Source organism: Camelus dromedarius, chromosome 29 (genome assembly GCF_036321535.1).
Source record: "Camelus dromedarius isolate mCamDro1 chromosome 29, mCamDro1.pat, whole genome shotgun sequence".
Lineage (NCBI taxonomy): Eukaryota > Metazoa > Chordata > Mammalia > Artiodactyla > Camelidae > Camelus > Camelus dromedarius.
In genome coordinates this window covers 20,329,597-20,353,804 of record NC_087464.1, presented here as the reverse complement: position 1 = coordinate 20,353,804, position 24,208 = coordinate 20,329,597, and the positions used below count along the sequence as shown (strand labels likewise).

At 43.6% G+C, this 24,208-nt stretch overlaps 1 long non-coding RNA gene across 1 annotated transcript in view; it reads right to left on the bottom strand.

The window, feature by feature from the left end:
- The window catches only part of LOC105092237 (uncharacterized), a 110,989-nt gene extending 97,717 nt beyond the window's left edge, over positions 1 to 13,272 (bottom strand). Inside the window, exon 1 of the long non-coding RNA XR_010378300.1 lies at positions 11,861 to 13,272. This is a non-coding gene — a long non-coding RNA (uncharacterized LOC105092237). The remainder of the gene's footprint in view (positions 1 to 11,860) is intronic.
- Positions 13,273 to 24,208: the final 10,936 nt, after the last annotated feature.

Here is a 24,208-nt window from a genome sequence, read left to right as displayed (position 1 = left end):
ATGCCCAAACCCAAATTCAAAGCAATCCCTATCAAAAGTCCAATGGTATATTTCACAGCACTATAACAAATAATTCTAAAATTTGTATGGAACCACAAAAGATTTTGAATAGCCAACACAATTTTGAAAAAAAAGAACAAAGGTGGAGGTATCATGTTTCCTGACTTCAAACCATACTACAAAGCTATAATAATCAAAACAGTATGGTACTAGCGTAAGAAACAAGAGACAAATGGAACAGAGGGAGAGCCTACAATTAAACCCACACATATATATGGACAATGAATTTATGACAAAAGAACAAAGAACATACAATGAAGAAGGGATAGTCTTTTCAGTAAATGGTGTGAGTAAACTAGACAGCCACCAAAACTGAAAAAATACAAAAACAAAAAAAGTAGACCACTGTCTTACACCATACAAAAAAATTAACTCAAATGGATTAAAGATTTGAATGTAAGGCAGGAAACCATAAAATTCCTGGAAGAAAACATAAGTGGCAACCTCATTGACATTGGTCTTAGTGATGCTTTTGTGGATCTGACTCCAAAGGCAAGGGAAACAAAAGCAAAAATAAACAAACTGAGACTACATCAAATTAAAAACTTGTGCACAGCTAAGAAAACCATCATCAGATGAAAAAAGCAATCTACTGAATGGAAGAAGATATTTGCAAAACATACATTCAATAAACGGTTAATATCCAAAATATATATGCCCTATAATGAAAAAGAATATGAAAAGGAATATATATATGTATAAATGAATCACTATGCTGTACATTAGAAATTAACACAGCATTATAAATCGACTCTGCTTCATTTTTAGGGATACAATTTAGTTTTGCAAATTCACTGGAGGTAAAATGCTTAATCTAACTCAAAGAGGAATTCAGGTCTCTTTCACTCAAAATTAACCATCCAGCTTCAAGAGCATATCTCTGTTAGGCACTCAGGATTCCAAATGGAAAAAAAGAGCCCTGTTCTCAGAGAACTTGTAGGCTAGTTGGGGATGGGGGAGAGGGTAGGAAACAGACATGTTACATGCACAAATATTTGACATAATATTTAGCATGCTTCTTGCAATAAATTTTAAACTTCTATCATTGAGTTGCTTTCAGGGAATAAGAAGAGCTTTCCATACACATAATTATACGTCTCTGATAGAATATATAAAATATTGCAGTGTGCTTGGTGTGCCCCAGGTACTGTGCTATTGACTCTACATACACCGTCTCATTTGCTCCAATAAATAATTACCTTTGAGGTAGGAATGATTATTATGCCCATTTCAATAGATGAGAAGACTAGAGTGGTACCTCTATTGCTCCTTCACAGTCTTTATCACAATCATGACTAAATACATAACTGTGTGACCACCTGCTCACTCTCCATTCTTCCTGCTAGAGGGTTAGCTCCACGAAGGCAGGAGCCACCTCTGACCATTCTCCATTGTATCACCAAGGCCTGGCTCAGCACTAGGCACAGAGTAGACACTCCCATTTTTCTGTCCAGTGAAATCATTAATGATTATGTCCAGGATAGCAAATCTATTTGGTTGATAGAGTCTGCTTGCAGAGCTGAGTTAGGCAGATTTGGGGAGATGCAACCTGCATGATCTAGGGAAAGGACTGTGGGCAATGGTAGTACCTGTGTTATGAAGTTACCAGCTCTGAATTAGATTTAATGAATCTGATTATGAAGCCCTTGTATTATGCTGCTTTATATTAATCGTAGTAGCACCCAGTACTGAACACGTGGTAAATAAACACTTGCTTTACTTATTTGACTTTATCTGGTGGCAAATGGTCAGACACCAAAAGTTGGTTTTGTTCAACAAAGATCATTTTCAAAATGTGCTCATCCAAAGTGGAAAAAAGAAAAAGCAGCAGCAAAAAAAACCTTCTGAATGCCCCATTACCTGGGACACCAATCCTGAGTTCATGATAGGACACATGAGCCCCAACGTCTCTAAGGAGATTCATCAGATTTTGCATCAGCCTGGCCGGTGACGTCTGCCAACTTTTCATACATTCCTTCATCTTCAAAATGGAAACAAGGCTGTTCCTCAGCAGATGTTGAGAAGAATAAGTAATAAACAAGCATTTGTAAAGCAGCTGACAGCAGCTAAAGGGCTTGCTGGCCATGAACATGTGAGAGAATTCATAAACCCCATTCCCTTCAGCCCATCCATCCTGGCCTCTCCCTATCCATTTAATTTCCATCATTTAGTTTTAATCAGTAAATAAGTTATCTCAGCACAGAGGAGTTTTAAAGATCTCATAGAAAATATGCCTGCAAGAGATCAGGTGTAGCTATCCAAAAATCCATTGACTGCCAGCAAACAAGGAATCCAAATTACTCAAGCCCGCGCTATTTTCACTTATCCTTGGCTCCTGCTAACCTGCTCCGGTATTCCATCAAGGCATTTGAGAGCAAACTGATAGGCTTTCCCTTCAAGGCTTATATGTGGTTGCAGTCAGCCCCTTGAGCCACATGGAGGAAAAAAAAAGACAAAGAAAATCAATAATGAAATGAAAAGACAGAACACATAAACTTGTGTCCAATACATCTGTCACTGTCTACTTGACCTACTGTAGACACTCTAAAGAGTGGCTGATACGTTAATGTATCTGGGTAGGTGTCTGGTACTGAGTAGGCATTCAGTAAATCACTGTGTACAAGTGGGATTTGCTTTGAATGAAGCAGCAGTTAAAACTAGATCTTTACCTGCACTGATACATTACAAAGTAATCATGATATTGTAATAATCCTTAGCATTTCTATTAATTAAAAAAAAAAGCTTCTGCCTTGCCAACCCCCTGCCCTGCCAACCCCCTGCCCCACAGATCTGTCATGAAACTTGTTAATTTCCAGGTAGGTACCGAGAAGGGCCAGAGAGGCAAGAGAAGGTAACGCTAAATGCCACGAGGAGTTTCAACTTTATTCTACATAGATCCCTGAGCAATCATCAATCTGTTTTAAACATGAAAGTAAAATGATCAGGTTTGTGATGAATAAAAATTATATTTATGATGACATGGAGGAGGAGCTAGAGGAGAGAAGCTGGACTCAGGGACATCAGTTAGAAAGGAGGCTGGTGGCAGTCGTTAAGGCAACCTGGCTGAGGTTAGGTTGGCAAAACAGAGGAGACAGAGGGGGGTGGAGCTGAGTGTCCAGCAGAGTTGACGAGCACTGAATACGGTCGGCAATGAAGACGAAACTAAAGGCCAGGAGGAAAGAGTGGGTACACAGCAGGAAGAGTCAGTAGGTCCTGGCAAACACTGGCATGGTGAGGGAACCAACAGGCAGATCCATTTTTGTGTGATAACATCCCAAGTTGAAAATTGCAGTGTCCCCATAGAATAAAAATTAGATGTCTACTTGAATCAAGAGCACATCTTAAATATTGTCACCTGCCGGAGAAAGCACAGATACCCAGGCAGGACGAGCACGCTGCAACCGGACGTCCAGCCTGACGCACTGCCCCATGCAGACCTGGCCAAGGTGTTCAGGGGCCGGCAACCTCCGTTAACCAGAGCCAGATGACAGGATTCCTCAACTGAGCACGTAGGTCCCTGAGAGACTGTGTCAAAGGACTGTGTCAAAATCTATCAGTAAAATGGTTTATAAAGCAAATTGTATGGCATATCCTGAAAGTGATTCAAAGAGCAGTAAAAGGGGGAAATTAATACTTATTTTATCTGAAAGTTTATTTTCATACTGGATGTGATGATTCTAATTTTACTTTCTCCTCACAGTTCACCGTGTATATGAAAATTTTTCAATTTTTGTCCTACCAATTTCAAATGCTACCTTTATGTCTGCTGAGGGGGTGGGTCAACTGAGACTCAGTGACTAACAAGCCGAGAAGGGACCAATAAGCTCCACTTGTCCAGTGGAAATGGAATATTCCAGAATGTAGCCAGCCTGGCTTTACATTAAAAAAGATCTTGGCTTTACATAAAAAGGGGTGCCTATCTCTCTGGGAGAAGATTTATCCCCCACTCTACTGTCTGAAACAAAGCCGCTGGCTCAGTGGGGCCCTCCTTCCGCAGAGCTCCCCTCAAGTGCCTCGGCCTGCCCACTGCACATCCATCTGAGCTGAAACGCCGGGGTCCACGGGGCTGCCGCAGCTGTGAGGACGGAGAACGGCGTGGTCGCCCGGCCCAGGGGGCAGGCCGCAGGGCTGTGCTCGTGGCTCCGGCCGTTGCCAGCGGCCTACCTGTCTGGAAACAAGGTTTTCCTAGCCACATGGAGAACTAAACTGGCAGATTAAAGACACCTCACACAAACTGTGGAAACCAATCACGGCTGCTGATCACACCACCTGGGTCACTTACGTGGATGCCCAGGGGAAGGGCCCATTCTTGATGGAATGAAGCTGCTGATTGGGCCAGCTCTGCCTGGAGCACCCAGTGGCTGCCCCCACCCATCCTCGTATGGAAACGTCAACATGGCCGCCAGCACAGGAGGGCGGAGGGGAGGGCTCTGTGCTTCTGATGCAGCCCTGGGACTGCGTGCCTGACTGTGACTCCTGCGCTTGACCTGCTGTCTTGCTGTGTGGGAGTCCGCGTTGCACTGGGCGCGGCCCTTGCCTCTTCCAAATTATTGGGATTTGTATAAATTGAAACCACTCAGTCTATAAATTGATCTAGTGATAACTGACATCTTTTAATAATGTTTTCAGCTCTGGGAATATGGTATGTCTATTTATTTAAATCTAATTTTGTGTTCCCTAGTGACAGTTTGCAGTTATTCTTTATACTGTTCCTACACACTTTGTGTTAAATGTATTTATAGTTTGCATACTGTTTTGTTTGTTTTTCACTATGGAGATTTGAACTGGCTTTGTATTCTATTTTTTTTTTTAAGTAGTTAGTGCTGGCTTAGGGGGAAAATACTTTTGCACATTTATTTTATAGCAACCTCGCTAAGTTCTGATAGTTTTCTAGTTGCTTATATTGGGTTTCCTACGTAGATGAACAAAACATCTGTGAATAGTAATAATATTATCTCTTACTTTCCAGCAGGTGTACCTCTCATTTACTCTATACTTACTATTTGGGCTAGAATTCCTAGAAAGTTATTAAATAAATAACATCCTTAGTCCTGATTATCACAGAATTAGTCATTTACTGTTGTTCATAAGGTTGGTTCTATATTTGAAGTACATTTTTTCTTACGTTAATGAAGCATCCTTTTGCTTTTTCACATTATTAAAGTATTTTATTAGGAATAAATCTTGAACTTTATCAAAGGCCATCTTGTCACCTGTCTACACCATCACGTTCGAAACCATACTCCACAGAGTACTGTTTTGGCGGAGTTAATAGGTGTTGGCTTTGAGAAAGGATCATATCATCAAATAAGTTTGGGAAATGCTGACTATGACCGCTTTTAGAACCCGCAACGCAAATGATCATATTAAAGTTTCTGAGTAATGCTCTAGTAAAGAAATACGTTTAACTTTTTTTTAACCCACTATTTCCCAAAGTTCCTTAAGCGTGGACTAGTAAACTCTCTTGGACCTGGCCTTTCTCATAATGCCTTATTGTTACTTTCCCATGTAATGATAGCTGGGCACACAGTGGGATTCTTTTCCTCCAAATTCGCCCCTTGAGCTGTCCTGCAGTATTCGCTACTGGAGAGGCATGGTCTAAAGCAAGCCTCCTTGCTCTTTTGGAAACCTGTTTTTTCCCCTTCCTGGATACATTTAAGATTCTTTTGCCATAATTGAAATACAGGATTTTACCAGGATGTGTTCATATATTGGTCTCTTTTTATTAATATGGTCTAGAACTTAGAGAGTCCTTTCAATATGTAGATTCATGTAAATTTTCTTTTATGATGTCTTTGAATATTCTGTTGTGTTTCACCTGCTCTCTTTCAGACCTACCAGATACCTCTGACTGGGTATCTGTTGTCAGTGTCCATTTTCGTCGTTTCCTCTTTGGTTACTTATAAGCATCCTTTTTGCTGCCCTCAGAAAACGTGTCTCAACTTTTTCCTCCACATCATGAACTTAGTTTTCTATATTCTGCTCATTAATCCATCTAATTTCCCTTCTATAGCAACGTGCTTGTTTTTACATTCTTTTCTTAACTGCCAGCTCTTGTCACAGCACTGTCCATCATCCCATCACTTTAGCTTCCCAGTCTGTTTTATGAACTATGCAGCGGTTAAACGGCATCCAGCACTTTAGCTTCAACATGAAGGATGCGATACAGACTGGTAGGCGCTGTGGCAAATAGGAAAACACATCCCCATCCGAAGGCGTAATCAGCTCTTTTTCTAAGAGAATTCAAAAACACGGATTTTTAAATGAAAAATCTGTTGATTTTTTAAAGATGACATTATTCCACTTTTAAAACACTTCTTGGACCACTTCTGTGAGCCAGATGCAGCCACAGTTTGCAAACTCTGATGTTTGGGACTAGAAGGTTCTGAAGAATTCTAAGCTAGGGGGCATCAGGTTTAAAGAGAGAATAACATGAATTTAATTTTGGACATGTTAAGTTAAAAACAAACCAAAGGCATCTTCCAGTTGGCACTTGGAAATACGTGCCTAGAAAATGCCTTTGCATTGTTCTAAAAACCCAAAACCCTCTATGAGGGTGTCCAGAGCCAATATCCCTGAGAACTCTGATGAATTTGACACCCCACAGCCTTCCCCTGAGAGCAGCATTTTATATGTTTCAGGGTCTGTGATTTAAATGCAGTATCTCATTGAAACTCACACACTTCCAGCCTGTGACTTAAATACCATTACTATCAAGGAGGAATGAAATAGACAACAAAAGACCTCAGTATGGTCAAGGTCAGCTCATATTTTAGAAATACAAATAGAATACAGGGTTACACTAAATATTTAGAAATATGGATGAGGATGTAGGGTTACACTAAAACACAGACCAGAAAGTACACACACAAACACATTCTTAACATTAATTGGTTTCTTCAAGTCCTTCTTCAAGGGCTAACAGGACGTAAATATCTGGCATTATTTTCACAGTGGCACGTGGTATAGTCACCACCAAGGAAAGACAGGGCAGGCCCCAAATGGGGTTGTTTAGAACACGGTAGCACCTCCCACACACTCACTTTACAGGGATAGGAAACTGGGATGTGGATCCCATGAACCTGGGGTTGGCAGCACCGTGGGAGTTCTCAGGAAGGACCCTTGGGAGGAATTGGAGATCATAATAAGAGAACCAAAGAAGGAGCAAGTTGTATTCTTGTGTACAAATGCCAATCCCGTGAGACTCATCTAGGAATTCTGGGCACTGCAGATTCATTGTGGGTAATAAGCATGTGGGCACATAGCCACGTGCCGCCCCTGTTCACTAGGCAGCCTCATAACCAGAAGCCTTGAGGCAGAAAATGGCTGGGCTTGGAGTCCCTCATGCCCTGTGGGAAGGTTCTCGTCTGGAAGTAGTCTGCACAGATTGTTGCTGATTGCTCTCTTGACCCTTACAAGTCCCCAGGAATTTGGGGCCTATGATCCAGAAGAGGGAGTCAATAATTATCAGAATTTTGCACAGAGGCACAGAGAGGTTGCTCAGAGCCCATTAATAGAGGGCTCAGATTTCAATCCAGGACTGCTCGGTCACCTGACAAGCAGGTCCATTTGACATTTTGCAGGTACCAACAAGTGTGGTGGGAAGATTCATGCCAGAGGTCTCCAGAGTCTGTGCCCTGGTTCCTACAGTGAGCCAAAGCCAAATGGGTTGGAGATGGGAAGCAAAATGTCCTGGAAGGAATCACACAGGGAGGGACACACCATCAGAAGTCGTCACGTTGTCTCCCAGGATGCTTGAAGCTATAAAGAAAACAGATCCAAGTGCCTTCTAGGAAAGGAGAATGTTTAAGGGACGCAAGGCAGCCATTTCTCCCTTTCCCTCTTGTCAAATATCACTTGCTGAACTCCGATTTTTAGCAAAAGCAAATGTTTCATACTCAGAGGCTCTTTTTATATTAAATACATCCCTGGTTCATATATTTCTAGCCAGGGATGAATTCGACGTGGTATTGAAATTGTCAAGGGAAATCAGTTGAGGAGACAATGTCAGAAACAGATTGTCTGAGCTGATAGCTCGAAGAAGTTATTTTCAAACAAAACAGCAGCAGTAAAGAGGAGATGGGCAGCTGTGTGGGGGGAAGGGGGAGAGAGGGGAGGAGACGCGGCAGTCCCCAGCAGCAGGGTGCAAATGCATCACAAGGAGGTGTCAGACAGCCCCCAGCTGCATGATTCTGAATTTCAGACCATCAGACATCACCTAGTTCCAGACATCAAATGAGATCATTTACGTAAGAGCGCTTGGAAGATATAAAGCATTCAGGAGCCATAAGGGTCATAATTATTGTTACTACCATTACTTAATCAGTGGTGCTGGGTGTCTGTCTTTGGGAGGATGCTTTCAAACCAGAGGTGAATGAGAAATGTCTCTAATACACGTTGGGGCTCTCTTCTCTGTATTTGTCATCCTCAACATGTGAGTCAGACTATAAAACGGAGCAAGACAAGACGATGCTCTATATTAATAATAACCATCCATCAGGTGTGCACAACAACTCAGTCTGCAAAGCATTTCCACCCCGATCATCTCCCATCTCCCCACCATTGCCCCACAGCAAGGAAGTCGGAGCTGAGTCCTCTCCCCAAGGTCAAGAACAGAACTGTTGGCCCTTCTGCTTCCACCTCCCTGGTGTAAGAACTCTGCTCTCTCGGTTTCCCTGAGGTGACCCATCTTTGGAAAGGAAAGGACAAACCAACTGGAGGGTGCACTCGTTCATTTCTGCTCTGGAGGCCTCTTTGCCAGAGAAGAGAATGTGTGCAGGTAACGTCTTTACCCCACATGCGTGGTCATCCATGCACCGGAAAACACCGGGGCCAGACCACCCCTTTTATTTTCCTGTGTCCGCACGCTCCACCAGACTGTGCAGCTTGCGGGAACTTACTCACTGCCGTAAGCACAGTGGTTAGCACGACGTCCAGCCTTGATGCAAGTGTCCAATAAGAGATATTGAATGAATGCATGCATGAAAGGCCCTTGGGCATCGTTCAGTTGTTCCACTGCCCAGCAGACTCCTGTGCCTGGGTCCTAGATCCTTGATCTTTTCCACACTCCTACAGACGGTGCTGTTTTGCCATTCCTACTTCCTTCCTTCCTGGCAGAACATGACTTTATTCTGATATCTACCCACACTGCTTTGTGCTTCTGGGTTGATCTCATGCTCAGCTCTGGAGATAGCCCCTGATTAACCCAAGCTCAGTATTTCCCTTTATATGGAAATAATTTAGAGTGCTTGTTGATATGCATATGCCAGGGCCCCATCCCTATTGAGTCAGGCTCACTGGGGCCTGGGAACCTAAATTTTATGAGCTCTGCAGGTAACCCTTCTATTTGGGCAGATTTGGTGTCCTCCATCAAGCTAAGCAATGTGCCAGCCCCTTGGCAGTTGCACTGGTTCAGGGCAACACGGACCTTGGCCAACCTAATCAGACTGAAGGGAAATACAGACATTCTGTGGTCTAGGGAGAGGTCTCAAATTCTGCAGCTGGATGTGAACAAGGAAGAATATTTGTCCTGAAGGCTGTTGGCCACCATCTTGTACCCATGAGGGGAACCAGCCTGAAGGTCCAGCCACCCACTAGGGCTGGTAGAAATCAGAGAGAAAAAGAACCTGTGGACTTGATAACAACACGGGGATACTGAATCAGCCAACCCCGAAGCCTGTCCTGAGTTAAACTTCTCATTACGTGAGATAATAAATGTCTTTACTGCACAAGCCACTGTGGGTCAGGTTTTCTGCTCCTTGCTGAAAGCATCCTGATTAATTCAGCTCCCGGCAGGCGGCAGCTGTAGCGCATCTAAGATGGCCACCTCAGCTGCCCAGATCCAAATGGTAATAAAAATGGTTAACACTTCCTGGATGCTTACTATGCCAGGCACTTGTCAAGTGGCTTATATCAATTATTTCCATTGTTCTTCACAGCCTTCCTATCGGGGAGGTACTCACGGATGTCCTCATTCACAGATGAGGAAACTGAGGAAGAGAATGTTTAAATAACTCATCCAAAGCAAGAGGCAGATCCAGAATGTGAATCCAAGGCATCTGACCCCAGCATTTATTGTATCAAACACTGAGCCAAACTGAGCTGCTGTGTGTTGAAGCCCACTGCTGTTCAAACAACCCCTCCTCCTGCAAGAAGGGCAGGGCTGAATTTTGCCAATAGGATTTTACCACCTGGGACAGTTTGCTCAACCCAACCGACCTAGGTACCACCCATGCCAAGAGCATCAACCAAGAGAGAAAATGCCGGCTTCCCACTGGAGAAATGCCAGTGGGGGCTGGGAGCCTTGGGTGGGGCTTCTGGGCAGCCTCGGAGACCCTGAGTAAGTCCAGTCCTCAGACACGGGCAGGGGAGGAGCTCAAAGAATGAGCGATTGGTGATCTTTTCTGCCTAGATCCTCATGCTGTGTGAACTGTAGTCAGATAACCCCAGCCATTTGCTGATTTTAAATCACCCGAGCGAATGGGCGAGATCAAGGAATTCAAATGACAACTGAACATGTTCCAGTCACTGTGAAGGGCTCACCTCTGTTTCCCTTACTTCCTGAAGTGGATTAACTTTGCATCGATTTTAGAGGGGACTGTGTTTGAACAGAGATGAAGTGCCACTCTCTGAATACGTACCAACATGTCCAAATAAATTCCAGTTTCCAGTGCCAAAGTATAAAGCCAATCGACCAGCCAATGAAAGAAAATAATAGAGTTAGCCAGTTTTTGTTCTCTGTTTTTTGTTTTAATCCATGTAGGTAACTGGTCTGTACCTTTTACTTTTTCCTGCAGCCAAAAGCATGACAGCATGTATATTTATCAGAATATGTCTATATAGAGCCACATCTATTTCTAATATGTTCATAAATGTTTTACAGCTCCCAAAGTATGTGTGATACTTTGCTGGATCCCAGAACATCTATGTGGTTGACAAACACTGAGTGAGATTCTGCTTTAGTCTAGGCACCGTCAGGCACTGAGACTTTGCTACCCAGAGCGTGGTCCCCAGGCCAGCAGCTTCAGCATCCCCTGGGAGCTCGTTAGACGCACAGCCTCTCAGCCCCACCCCAGACCTGCCATCTCAGACTCCGATGACTCCACTACACCGCTCTAGAGGAGAAGCTGGCAAATAAGACCCAGTCCTTGTCCTCAAGGAGCTCAGAAACTCGAGGAAGAGAGGAACACAAAGTTGTGTAATTGCAATACACTGTGCTAACTGCCGTGAGGGAATGAAGCTCAGCGGGTTCTGGGAGCCCAGAGGAGGTGTGCGCTGGCCCTGGGAACTCAGGCAAGGCTCCTGGCAAGAAGCAAACTTGAGCTGGCCACAGCGGATTGGGACATGTCCTCCTGACAAGGTATGGGAGACGGCCCACACAGCGGACGGGCCCCTGCTGAGAGAGTGAGCCTGTCTGGGGGTGTTCTCCACATCCAAAGCCTCACTGGGAAACACCAGCAATGATATTCTGTAGTCACAAGCGGCCTTCGCCTACCACAGATAAGGAGGGGACTGTTTGCACCTCTGACTCTGGGAAGCATGGATGGGTCGCTGTGGCGGATGAGGCTGTGTCTTTAGGCTGTGCGATCCTTGTCATATGTCATGATGTTTTAATTTCCACTTAACAGCAATTTAGTATGCATTTGCCTTAATAGGATGCAGGGACATCTGAGTCTCCTATAAAATGGTCAGATGAAATAAAAATCCCTCTCTCTTGACCCATGGCATGGAATAGGTCACTGACACCAACTAATGTCATTTCTGGTACCTTCCAATAAGGCATAAAAGACTGGAGTCATACCTTACAGAGTGGATGAACCCAGCCCCCGACTCTGCAGGCGCTGTGCGAGTCCTTGTGGGACATGTCAAAAGCTGTGAGGAGGGAGCTGGAAGCAGGAAAGACCGGAGGGGCCTGCTGTCTGCCAGGAGCTGTGCTAGGTGCCTTGCTTTCTTTGGTCCTCACAGTGGCCCTGGGGTAGGTATTTCTTCCCCTTGTGACAAATAACAGAGCAGAGGTGAGGGAGACCTGTTGGTGCTGTGTATCAGACTCCAAATTCCTCTCTTTCCACTCCTGGCTACTTCTCATGCAATGTAGTACATCCCCCCAAACTTTTTTTTCCGTGCCATCCTCCCCATCTCCATCCCTCCCAATCCCTCTCTCAACCATCCATCGCCCCAGACTCTGTGTCTCAGGCATTCAACAACAGGACCCATCACTAAGGTGCCCACGGGTCCTGCTGACATCCCATTAGTCTGTGCTTCAAAATGCATTTAAATCTGCAGTTCTCCTGCTGATTGTTTCCTGCCTTTTAAAAGCATTGATCTTGATCCACACTTCCGCTCTCTCCTGACTTGCAACCCCCTTTCTGAGCGATTGATATGGGATTTTCACGTCTAACATTCTATACTTTAGATTCCATCAGCCCCTAGGTTTCAGTTTCCCCCTCAAGGACACACGGAAGCTTCATGGGGCCCTGACACTGGGAGGGCAGTGAAGCTGAGGCAGAGCCAGGGGAGAGGAGAATCAGGCAGGTTGCTGCAACAATGTGGCCTGGAGAAGAAAAGCTAGCAAGAGCTTGAATTGTGGTGAAGGGAGGGAGCCAAGGTTGCCCAGAGAAGGACAGTGCCCAACATCCAACACCAAGAGCAAAGTTCCAACGTAAATGAGACAAAGGAGTAGCTGGAGGCAAGCCATTCCATAACCGTGCTTTTATGCAACGCTTCGGACAGTTTCTGCAAGTAGAACGTGCAAGTGGAACTTGAAGAAACCTGCAGACCCGATCACATGTGGCTTTAAAAGCTCTTTCCCCAGGTTCAGAAAGCCGGGTGGCCCACCGACAGGGCAGCACTGCCTTCAGTTTGAAACAAATTGTTTTCTGTCCAACTCCTCTTTGCATGATTTAATCAAATCAATAAACGTGGAATGCTTCTCTTCTTCTTCTAAGGGTCCTGGTAACCATTTTCTGAACCTTCTTTTCGTGTGCATCTCTTTTGTATTTTGTAGAATAAGGAGAAACATTCAGACTTCACAGCAGGATGACCTATTTTCAGCTATAAACCAAGGGAGAATGGCCTTCCCTCCACACATGCACATCCCTGCACCAGTAACTAAACAGCTACTGTCAAGCCAGTGGCAAGAGTGAGAAACAGTTTAGAACAGGGTCACAAGCTTTCTGTAAAGGACAGTTAATACACAGTTGAGACTGTAGGCCACACTGGATTCTGCAGCTGTAGTGTGAAAGCAGCCATGGACGACATGTAAGTGAATTGGGTGTGGCTGAGTTACAATATTTGAATTTCATATAATTTTCATATGTCAAGAAATATTTTTTTCCCTTTGCTTTTTTTTCTTTTTAACCATTTGAAAATGTAAAATACATTTCATAGCTCACAGGCCAACAAAAGCAGGCAGTGGGCTGGATTTGGCCTTTGGGCCATAGTTTGGCAACCCCTGGCTTAGAAGGGCCCTACGCAAAATGTGATCCTGGAATTAAAACTAACCTATCTTCCAGAATATTAGACACTCTCATATCAGTGGTCCTACATCCTGCAGGCAAATCAGAGTCATCTATGGATCTTTTATTTTTAAAAAATACAAGGGCCAAATCTTTCTAAACCTACCAAATTAGAGTCTCTAGTTAGAGAGTTACTCTGTTGAATTAGTATATGATAATTTAGTGGTATTCCATATATTATTGAATCTTTTATTGATGGACATTTAGGTTGTTTCCAGCTTTTCACTATAATTATAAAATACTGTATGTGTCCTTAGGATAAATTCCTAAATTTTTGATTGCTGGGTCAAAAGAGTATAAAAATTTCCAGGTTTCAACTCTGTTCCAGACGGTGCTGTGAGCTTGCATTTTAAGACACAAAACACAACCCTCTGCCCCAAACCAAAGCAATGATTAATCTTAAACATAGTTGTCAAAAAAAAAAAAGTTGATAAACATCTTATGGACCAGAAATGAGAGATTAATGCACAGCCTTGGGCAGAAGCAGTTGTGGACCTTCTGGGCTCCGGGACCATTCACAGACAGAAGTAGCCCATATTCAACTTGAGTGGGGGGTCAGCGCCAGGCCTGGCTTGTGAAATGAGGAGCTGGAATTGAATGTGGTAGGGGTCCCACACCCATGATCAAAGGTTCAAAGAAGCTGGCCCATCTCCTTGGCTATATTCTACATTAAGCTGTTGCCCAAGGTAGCAGGAGGGACTAGACAATGACAAGGGCGAGACAGTGGCCAAGCTGCCCACCAGCTCCAGAACTGGACCTGAAACGTCCCCATGGGACAAGAGCCTCAAGCTTCTAATGTAAGACCTGGTTTTGAACAGTCAAGCCGACATCACTATAAAACTTCTAGATGTAAACAAGTGCAAATAGAATAAGAACAAAAAAGGCCAGGAGTGGCTCTTCCACATGAGTCATGCACTAAAATTGCAAGACATATGAGGACAAGTGATGCCACAAATGACAGACACTGAGCACAATGTAGAGAGCATTCTGTTCAGAAAAAATTAAGATCATAAAGCATCTTCTAAAAAAAATTTTTGAGGAAAGTATAGTCAATATTATCAAAAATAGAAGGTATAGAGTCTCATATTTTAAACATTGAGGAAAATATCAATACTCGTATATAAGTTAAAATTTTAAAGAAAAAGAAGTACAAGGCATGATTTACACATTAGCAGAAGTGAGAAAAAGAAAGGGAAAGAGAGGGGACAAAGAAAGCTTTACCAATCCAAGAAAAGACAGGAGAGCAGAAACAAATAAACAAATCACATTACAGAAAATAGAAAAAAAGAAAAAACAAGTACATGATATAAAAACCAGAGTAAATGTAAACAAATTTAAGCCACATATTTAAATCAGAGACTATGAGTTGGACTTTTTACTTCAGTTATACCCTGATGAAAACGGGCATATTTAAAACCTAACACAGGCAAAATTTGAAAAATAAAATTTCAGGTGAAAATTATTATCATTACAATAATAAAAGGGGAAACAACCAGGAAAATCTTCCAAGTAATAGTAAACGTGGCAGATTGAACATTCTGTTAATTTCCACCCTTTCAATCCCCAAAATGACTATTAAGAGATAAAAAGCCTTAAAGCTCAGTTTCTTAAGGCTTGACTCTGGAAACGTTGATCATCTTTACAATCATTACTCTGAACCCTTTCTTGGGTAGATTGCCTATCTCCACGTCACTTAGTTCTTCTTCTGGGGTTTTATCTTTTTTTTTAAACATTTTTTTTAGTGAGTTATAGTCATTTTACAATGTTGTGTCAAATTCCAGTGGAGAGCACAATTTTTCAGTTATACATGAACATACATATATTCATTGTCACATTTTTTTTCACTGTGAGCCACCACAAGATCTTGTATATATTTCCCTGTGCTATACAGTATAATCTTGTTTATCTATTCTACATATGCCTGTCAGTATCTACAAATTTTGAACTCCCAGTCTATCCCTTCCCACACCTCTTCCCCTTGGCAACCACAAGTTTGTATTCTATGTCTATGAGACTGTTTCTGTTTTGTATTTATGTTCTTCTTTTTTTTTTTTTTTAATATATTCCACATATCAGTGAACTCATATGGTATTTTTCCTTCTCTTTCTGGCTTACTTCACTTAGAATGACATTCTTCAGGAGCATCCATGTTGCTGCAAATGGCATTGTGTGGTTGGTTTTTATGGCTGAGTAGTATTCCATTGCATAAATATACCACATCTTCTTTATCCAGTCATCTGTTGATGGACATTTAGGCTGTTTCCATGTCTTGACTATTGTAAATAGTGCTGCTATGAACATTGGGGTGCAGGTGTCATTTTGAAGTAGGGTTCCTTCTGGATATATGCCCAGGAGCGGGATTCCTGGGTCATAGGGTAAGTCTATTCCTAGTCTTTTGAGGAATCTCCACACTGTTTTCCACAGTGTGGGGTTTTATCTTGTTTCTTTGCCTGAAACATACTCCTCTGTTGCCTCATTTTGCCTAAACTGCTATTTGTAATTGTATGTACGTGGTAGACTAGTTACGTTTCTCCACCGTGGAGAAGTGGCTGTCTGTAAGAGACGTCCTGTGCCTCCCAGCAGAGCACTCCCCTCTCATCACCCCAGGGCCAGGGGCCAGCTGGTCCCAGGGTAGCGTCTGGCCCGCATTTGTGGACTTGGTCTGCAGGCTGCAGGGCTGTCGTTTTCTTGCTTCCAGTGTCTGCTCCCTTATGGGTGAGGCTGGACTAGAGGCTTGTGCCGTCTTCCTGGTGGGAGGGGTCAGTGTCTGCCCACTGGTAGGTGGAGCTGGGTTTTGGCCCTCTGGTGGGCAGGCCATGCCTGGGGCGTGTCTAGGGGTGGCTGTGGACTCAGGAAGCCGTTAGACAGCCTGTCTGCTGACGGGTGGGGCTGTGTCTCCGCCCAGTTTGTTGTTTTGCCTGAGGCATCCCAGAACCGGAACCTAGAGGCTGTTGGGTGGCACCAGGACTTGGTGCCAGTATGTCAGCCTCCAGGAGAGCTCACATAGATCAGTGCTCCCTGATCTCCCTGACATGTCTGCCACCCACCTCTGTGTCCCCGCGGTGAGCCACAGCTGCCCCCGGCCTCCCCAGGAGACCCTCTAAGACCAGTAGGTAGGTCTGGCCCAGGGTCCTATCAAATTACTGCTTTTGCCCTTGGTCCCTGTGTGCGTGAGGTTTTGTGTGCACCTTATAAGAGTGAAATCTCTATTTCCCCCAGTCCTGTGGAGCTCCTGCAGGCAAGCCCTGCTGGCCTTCAAAGCCAAATGCTCTGGGGGCTCCTCTCCCCGGTACCAGACCCCAGCCCTGGGGGGCCTGACGTGGGGCTCACAACTCTCACTCTTGTGGGAGAACCTCTGTAATATAATTATTCTCCAGTTTGTGTCCGCCCAGAGGGTATGGGATTTGATTAGATTGTGAGTCCACCTCTCCTACCTGTCTTGCTGTGGTTCCTTCTTTATGTCTTTGGCTGTAGAAGGTCTTTTCTGGCAGGTTCCAGTCTTTTCCATCAATGGTTGTTCTGTAGTTAGTTGTGATGTTGGAGCAGGTGAGCTTAGAGTCCTTCTACTCTGCCATCTTGGCCACTCTCCCCAGTTCTGGCTTTACCATTTTCACTTTGGTCTCCAATTCACCAAAACACCATCTTGATCCTCCTCTCCCTTTCTCCCGCATCCTTCCCTTTGCGCCCTGGGGAAGAAAGCCCAGCGCCAAGCGCTTTGCCAGCTCAAGGGGAACCTTGAGAATACGTTCTTCCTCTACTTCTGCTGCAGGTTTGTGGGCTCAGGAACTCCTTCCAGTGTCCTGCGTGCTGCCAAGAAGGAAGCGAGTCCCCTATGCTCTGCAGCAACACTGTAAATCCTGCCCGTGTGGGCAGACCCCTTACCGCTTGCTTGTATTTTATTTGTTTAAAGCCTATATATCTGCAAGTTGAGAAATATACTATTAAGCTAAACAAAGCCATAGGGAAATTGTGAAATATGTATTGCTGAATGACAAAATATTACATGTCAAACTTTGTGACATATGACTAAAGCAAAAGGACATTTTTTTGTTTCAGGTGTACTGGTAAGAAAACAAGAAAAGTTGAAGCAATGGACAAAGCATTCAACTCAAGAAGCTAGTAAAAGAACAAAAAAGTGCAGGAAGGAAATAATAAAGATAAATACAGACAGAGAACTAGAAAATAATAGAAATGATTAACTAATTACCCAATAAAGCTACTGGGTTGAAAGACCTCTGGTGAGACTGCCAGAGAGAGAAAGAGAGAGAGAGAGAGAAGGAGAAAGGGTAAAGTGAACAAAACAAGAATAAAAGGGGGGAAGTAATTACACACAACAACAAAGATTTAAAATACAATGAGAGATAACTGAAAACAAAGACGAAATGAACACATTTCTGGAAAAATTTTAAAACACCAAAGTTGACACAGAAGAAATAGAAAACTTAAAGTAGACCACTGAACAGTTAAAGGATTTAAAATGGTAACTGAAGATCTCTCCTACTAGCAAGATGTGGCTTCAGTGCAGATTTCCCCCAATCCCTCTACAAAAACAAAATAAAAGCCCACAGACAGTATCTTATACAAGAGTAGCTGACCGCATATTCCAAGAACTTCAGAGTACGGGCAGGCGGGGTCAAGCTGGCCACGTCAAGAGTCTCACAGCTGTGTGGGAGCAACCCAGGGTCACATGAATGGACTAAGAAATAAGAAATCTAAAAATCACCTACCAGTACTCACCCCTACATGGAAGAAACACTCGGATTTGAGGACTCAGCTAGCCAATCTGAGAAAAACAGTCAAAACGGCAGGGGACTCTCGGGTTCTAACCTGCGGGTGAGTTGTCCAAAGACTATGACGGAAGTTCTGGAGGGAAGTTCTGGGGCAGCCACTAATCTCAAGGGAGGGAGAGAGCCCTGTACTAAGGACAAACTGCTAGGAATGGAACACAAATTGATCGGGACAGGAATGTGTGGGTTGAAAGAGAAAGAAGGTTCAGATCTTACAGGGGAAGAGGACCCAGGAAGACAGATCTCAGGAAGGAGAGTTCACTGATGCAACTGGTCATATTCTTAGAGCGAATTTAAAAAGTCATCTCCATAGATTCTGAAAGTAAAATTTAACACCTATCTTAACAACACTCAATAAAATAAAAACTGAGGGATATTTCCTGAAAATGATAGAATACACATACCTCAGCCTAAAACTGCTATCTTACTTAACTGGAAATCACTAACAAGGATTCTTAATCATGTCTGTTAACCTACGGAAATAATTACATCTCCACTTTCGCTAACTTTGAACAGAAATTTAGCTTCTCCTTCCCTTATGAATGCAGGTAATAAACCACAGTGGTATTAGACTTACCTGTGGCTTTGTCACTAACAGAGATCACACGTATTTTCCTATCATATTACAGCTGTTTCAGGTTTATCTCAAAATATTATTGATGCCTCTCATTGTTTTCAAATTATGGAATTTATTAGAACTGCCACTATATTTGTATTTATTGAAGTAATAATATTTCAATAACTACTTAAACAATAGTTAGTTCCCTTTGCAATCCCATGTGTATTATTTTATACATTCAAACTCTTGATTCAGAGAAGGGGCCCATAAACTTCATTTGACTGCCAAAGGGGTGTAGTGCACAAAAAGCACCCTTCGTTTGTCAGATCCCTAATAAAATTAGGAACAAAACGTGGATGTCCACCATCTCCAGTGGTGCAAAGGATGCTCAGGCCAGAAATCCAGTAAGTTTGCAAATGATAATTGAGCCTGTTGCCACTTGATCTTCCCTTTCATACACACACACACACACACACACACACACACTCAATTTTTATTTCTTGCTAAGTGAGAAGCTAAGGTAGGAACATGACGAGTGGGAAAGGGAAAATCAACCCTAAACACGATGCAATCCTTCTGTCCCCAACATTTGCAACCCTCTCCACTGAAGGTACAGCTGTAGTTTGTCTGGGTTCCCAGGAGAATCCAGGCCAGGCCTAGCAGGAGGCAGCAGGTCAGCTCCAGCAGCAGGTGAGACTTGGAAACAAGGGTGCTGCCCAGTCCAGTGCGCAGTGTGCCTTGGGGGCTAGCTGTGGGCCCACCAAAGAGGCGCCAGCATTCACCTCATGTTCTGTTGCTCCTTCTGGCTCTCTGGGCATCCCTCGACTCCTGAGCATGCTCTGATTTCCTTGCAGAAATTGCAGTCCTACCCTGAACTTCTGTCCATTCGTCTGGAGCCCTGACTCCTTATCTGGCTCTAACAAACCCCACAAAAATGGGAATAGAGGGAGTCAGGTTCTGTCCTGGGCTCCCTGCGGCTCACTGGAACCAAAGGGGCCATGATGCTATAATCGACCTGATAGTGAAGACCACTGTTGCTCAGTGAAGTGTTGCAAACCCAAATTATTCAGAGGTTCAAGCAGCTATGTACAACACATTAGGGAGTTATGAGGACAGAAGCTGAACTGGAGCAAGCATCCTCATCTAGAGACATTTAAATAATATACAATAATACATGAACTCCACGATGTAAGCTGAACAAAGCGAGTCTGCAGGCTTTATTTAGCCCCAAAGGCCACCAGTTTGCAACCTCCAGCAACATGAGCTGCCTCTACAAATTACTCAGTCTGGTGGGGAGAAGCTATGCCCCAAACTAAGTCTACATACACTATAATCTTTGTACCCCATAATCTGGACTGTCTGTTCCTGCCAAGCTCTGGGGAAGCATGGAGGCTGTCCACTGTCGTATCAGATTCCCTGTTTCTTACACTCACCAACTCAGCTGCTCAGCAGCCAGCATGCCTGGGGCCTGGGTAACGACCAGGTCAGCACACCCTCCTATGAATCCTCAGAGCCCATCTTCCTAAACGCATGCACAAAATTGCTACTATAGCTGAAAAGAATATCTGGCCAAAGAAGGAGAATCTAAATATAGTTACCAGTCACGTGCAATTTCCCCACTGAATAGAGAATATATAAGCTGGAATGTTCTAAACTTGGAGTAGACTATATGATTGTGGGCTTCATTCAAGAACCAGTTCTTTTACATAATTCATGCTTATTTAAAAATATCCTTGTCCTTTGACAGCCTACAGAAAGGTAGGTTGACTAGAAAATTAGCGTTAGCATTGCCTGCAAAGTGCAGGTTTTAATAGCTCTAGTCATACGTAGTCACAGAAATAACCAGAGAGGATCAAATTAAGGAACGAGAGCAATCCTGAGGGCCCAAAGGAAAGGGAGGAATGGCGGGTCCTTACCATTTACACAGCAGCCTGCAGTCTGCAAAGGGTTTTTGTGTCTATTATCCACTGTGATCTTCACAGGCTTATTATCCCTGATCCACAGGTGAGGAAGCTAAGGTCCGCGGTGGTTCTCTCAGCATCTCAACTAGTAAGTTCCAGAGCCAGGATTTGAAGCTGGATGTGCTGGCTCCACCCCCGTTGCTGCTCTGCTACACGCGTCAGCAAACTTTTTCTGTAAAAGGCCAGACGGTAAATATTTTAGGCTTTGAGGTCATCAGTCTTGGTTACAACCAGTCAACTCTGCAAAAGCAGCCACAGACAACATGTAAACAAATGGGCATGGCTGTGTTCCAATTTAACTTTACTAACAAAAACAGGCAGAGGGCTGGATCTGGCCCCAGCTACAGTTTTCTCAGCTCTGCTCTACTACCTTCAGGTGGTCACTCTTCCTTTGTAGCCTTATGAATCAGCTTACAATTGAACTGGTTTGGAAGAAAAATCAGTGCTGAATGAACAGGAAGTAGAGACAGAAGTGATAATGGAGAGTCCCAGGAAATGACGTTCTTTAAAAGGGATTTTGGTGAGAGCCGTGGGTGTTTCAATACTGAGAAAGAGGTAGGGCAGCTATTCCTCTAGCTTCCTCACAAACAAAAGGGCACCACTAGCCATCAAAATTATTATGTTTCTGAGAAAGGAAATAGGAAGGAGTTTTAAAAGCACAAATCTGATCATCAGTTTGGTTAACAAGAGTTTTGTGATCAAAGTAGGACTAGAAACCGACTCCTAACTCCATACCATATTTGGTTTCATATCATTTCCCACTCACCCACAGAAGCCCTGGAGGCTCATCCATGTCCCAGATTGCCAGCCCTAGCCTGCCCTAGGTATGCTTTCAGATGGTGGAACACCACGTCCACCTGCTCTTGATTTGCCCTGGGACCCCTGTTCAGGTAGCAAGCTTCTGCCTTGCTCCCAGACCACATGCTCATCTGCTGCAGCACATGGAAGCTGGATCCCTGTCTTGGTCTCTGTGCCTTGGTTCCTATAGATGCCTTGTACTGCACCCCTGTATGACCATCATCTGTCCTGCTGTTGCCAGTTGCTCCATCTCAGTGGGTGTGTCCAGTGTCAGGCGGAGGCCCCTTCCAGACTGATGTGTCCTATTACAGTAAACTCTTCCATGCCTGGCTGTGTTGTACAAATCCACCCTCCTCCCTCATTGCAGGGATGTCTTTCCCCTTCCCTCAGGAAGACAGGCCACACAGAACATGCTACCTCTTTCACAGTAATATGGGCTGCCCCATTGTATTCAAGGACCACAGTTTACAAACATAATTAACTTTGCATAAGCGTATCTCCTTTTGGCAGATACAGATTCCTTAATGGTCAGTGGTAGATACAGAAAGAAGGTGTACGCCTTCATTGTCATCTATGAGAGAGAAACCTGAAGGGTCAAGCCACAAGGAAGCAGGGGCTGGAGTAATATGGAGGGATATATATACACACACACATACATACACACAATGGAATATTATTTAGCCATGAAAAAGAATGAAATCTTGCCATTTGCAACAACATGGATGGATCTACAGGGTATTATGCTAAGTGAAATAAATCAGATAAAGACAAATACTGTATGGTTTCACTTATGTGTAGACATACAGAATAAACGAACAAACAAACAGAAACAAAGTCATGGCTTCAGAGAACAAACAGGTGGTTACCAGAGGGGAGGTGGGTGGGGGAGGAGAGAAATAGGTGAGGGAGATTAAGAGGTACAGATTTCCAGTTGCAAAATAAATGAGTCATGGGTAAGCAACGTACAGTGTGGGGAATATAATCAATAATTACATAGTATCTTTGTATGGTGACAGAGGGAACTAGATTTATCATGGTGATAGTATAGAAACATTAAATTACTATGTTGTGTAGCAGGAACTAACATAGTATTGTAGGGAAAATATACTTCAAAAACAAACAGACAAACTCATAGAAAAACAGATCAGATTTGTGGTTACCAGAGGAAGGGGTGGGGAGAGAGAAAATTGGATGAACGCAGTCAAAAGGTACAAAATTCCAGTTATAAGATAAATAAGTACTAGGTATGTAATGTACAACATGATAAATATAATTAACACTGCTCAATGTTATATATGAAAGTTGTCAGAGTAAATCCTAAGAATTCTCATCACAAAGAAAAAATATTTCTTTTCTATTTCTTTAATTTGTATCTATATGAGATGATGGATGTGTACTAAACTTATTGTGAACATTATCATTTCAGGACGTAGGTAATTCAAATCATTATGCTGTACACCCTAAACTTACACAGTCCTGTGAGTCGATTATATCTCAATAAAACTGGAAGAAAAAAAAAGGATGCATGTCTAAAACTGAAGCTCCCCTTTGTCTAAAGGGCACAGGGGATTAGATGAGCTCCTAGGTTTCTTCCCTTTAGGAAATGTGCCCCTTTCATAATCTCCCAATCATCAGTACTGAGGACTTCCCCATTATCTACTGATCTCAGTCCAAATTCTAACCTTTAGAACTTTATGGTCCAGTTGCAGGTCACTTTACCAGACCTACTTCTCTTTGGTATCATTCATTTATCCATTTGTCCTTCCTGTTAAATTAGTCTCCTATGCTTTCTGCAGAAACCTTGTGCTTTCCCTAATGCAGGGCCCCTGCCTGGCACACAACAGAAGTCACTCTTAGTTGCCTGCACAAGAGGTATTCTCCCCATTTTCCTGGCCCTCAGACCCAGAATCCCAATTTTGTTTGGAACAGCAATTTCCCAGCCCTGGTGATAAATGGTGATTTGATCCAACTGCAGCACTTCACTCCTGTTCCATTTTGCCAAACATGACTTCCCAGCACCCACAAAGGGTAGAGGTTGCCATTTCTTCTACCTCCAGACACTGCAACTTAGGGGGAGCCTGCTAGAAGCACTCAAGAAAACTTTGATTTTCCTGATTAACTGGGTAGATGCAGATGGTACTATCCCCCCATGCATCTTCCCACCTTGAATTAGCTGTGACACCTGGAGCTACAGGAGCCATCTGGTAGCCATACGGGACAAGCTATCACATTAAAGACAGCAGAGCAACCAGACAGCGAGAACAGAGGAGAGGCAGAGCCTCACTGCATCACATCCTTGGACTCCTTGCAATGCGAGAGCAATCTTTATTGCTTACGGTACTGTTAGTGGCTCTGTTCATTTGTCTCTGAAAGAGTTTCTCCTCTTTTCCTACCTTTTCTCTGAATTTCCAAACTCCTTTTGTAGTATTGCAGGTAGTTTATGCACTGCATCTAGAATAATGTCTGGCTCATGGGGGGAACTCTGTAAGTCGTTGCTATTCCTGCTTCTGCGACTCCTTGTCCTTAAGA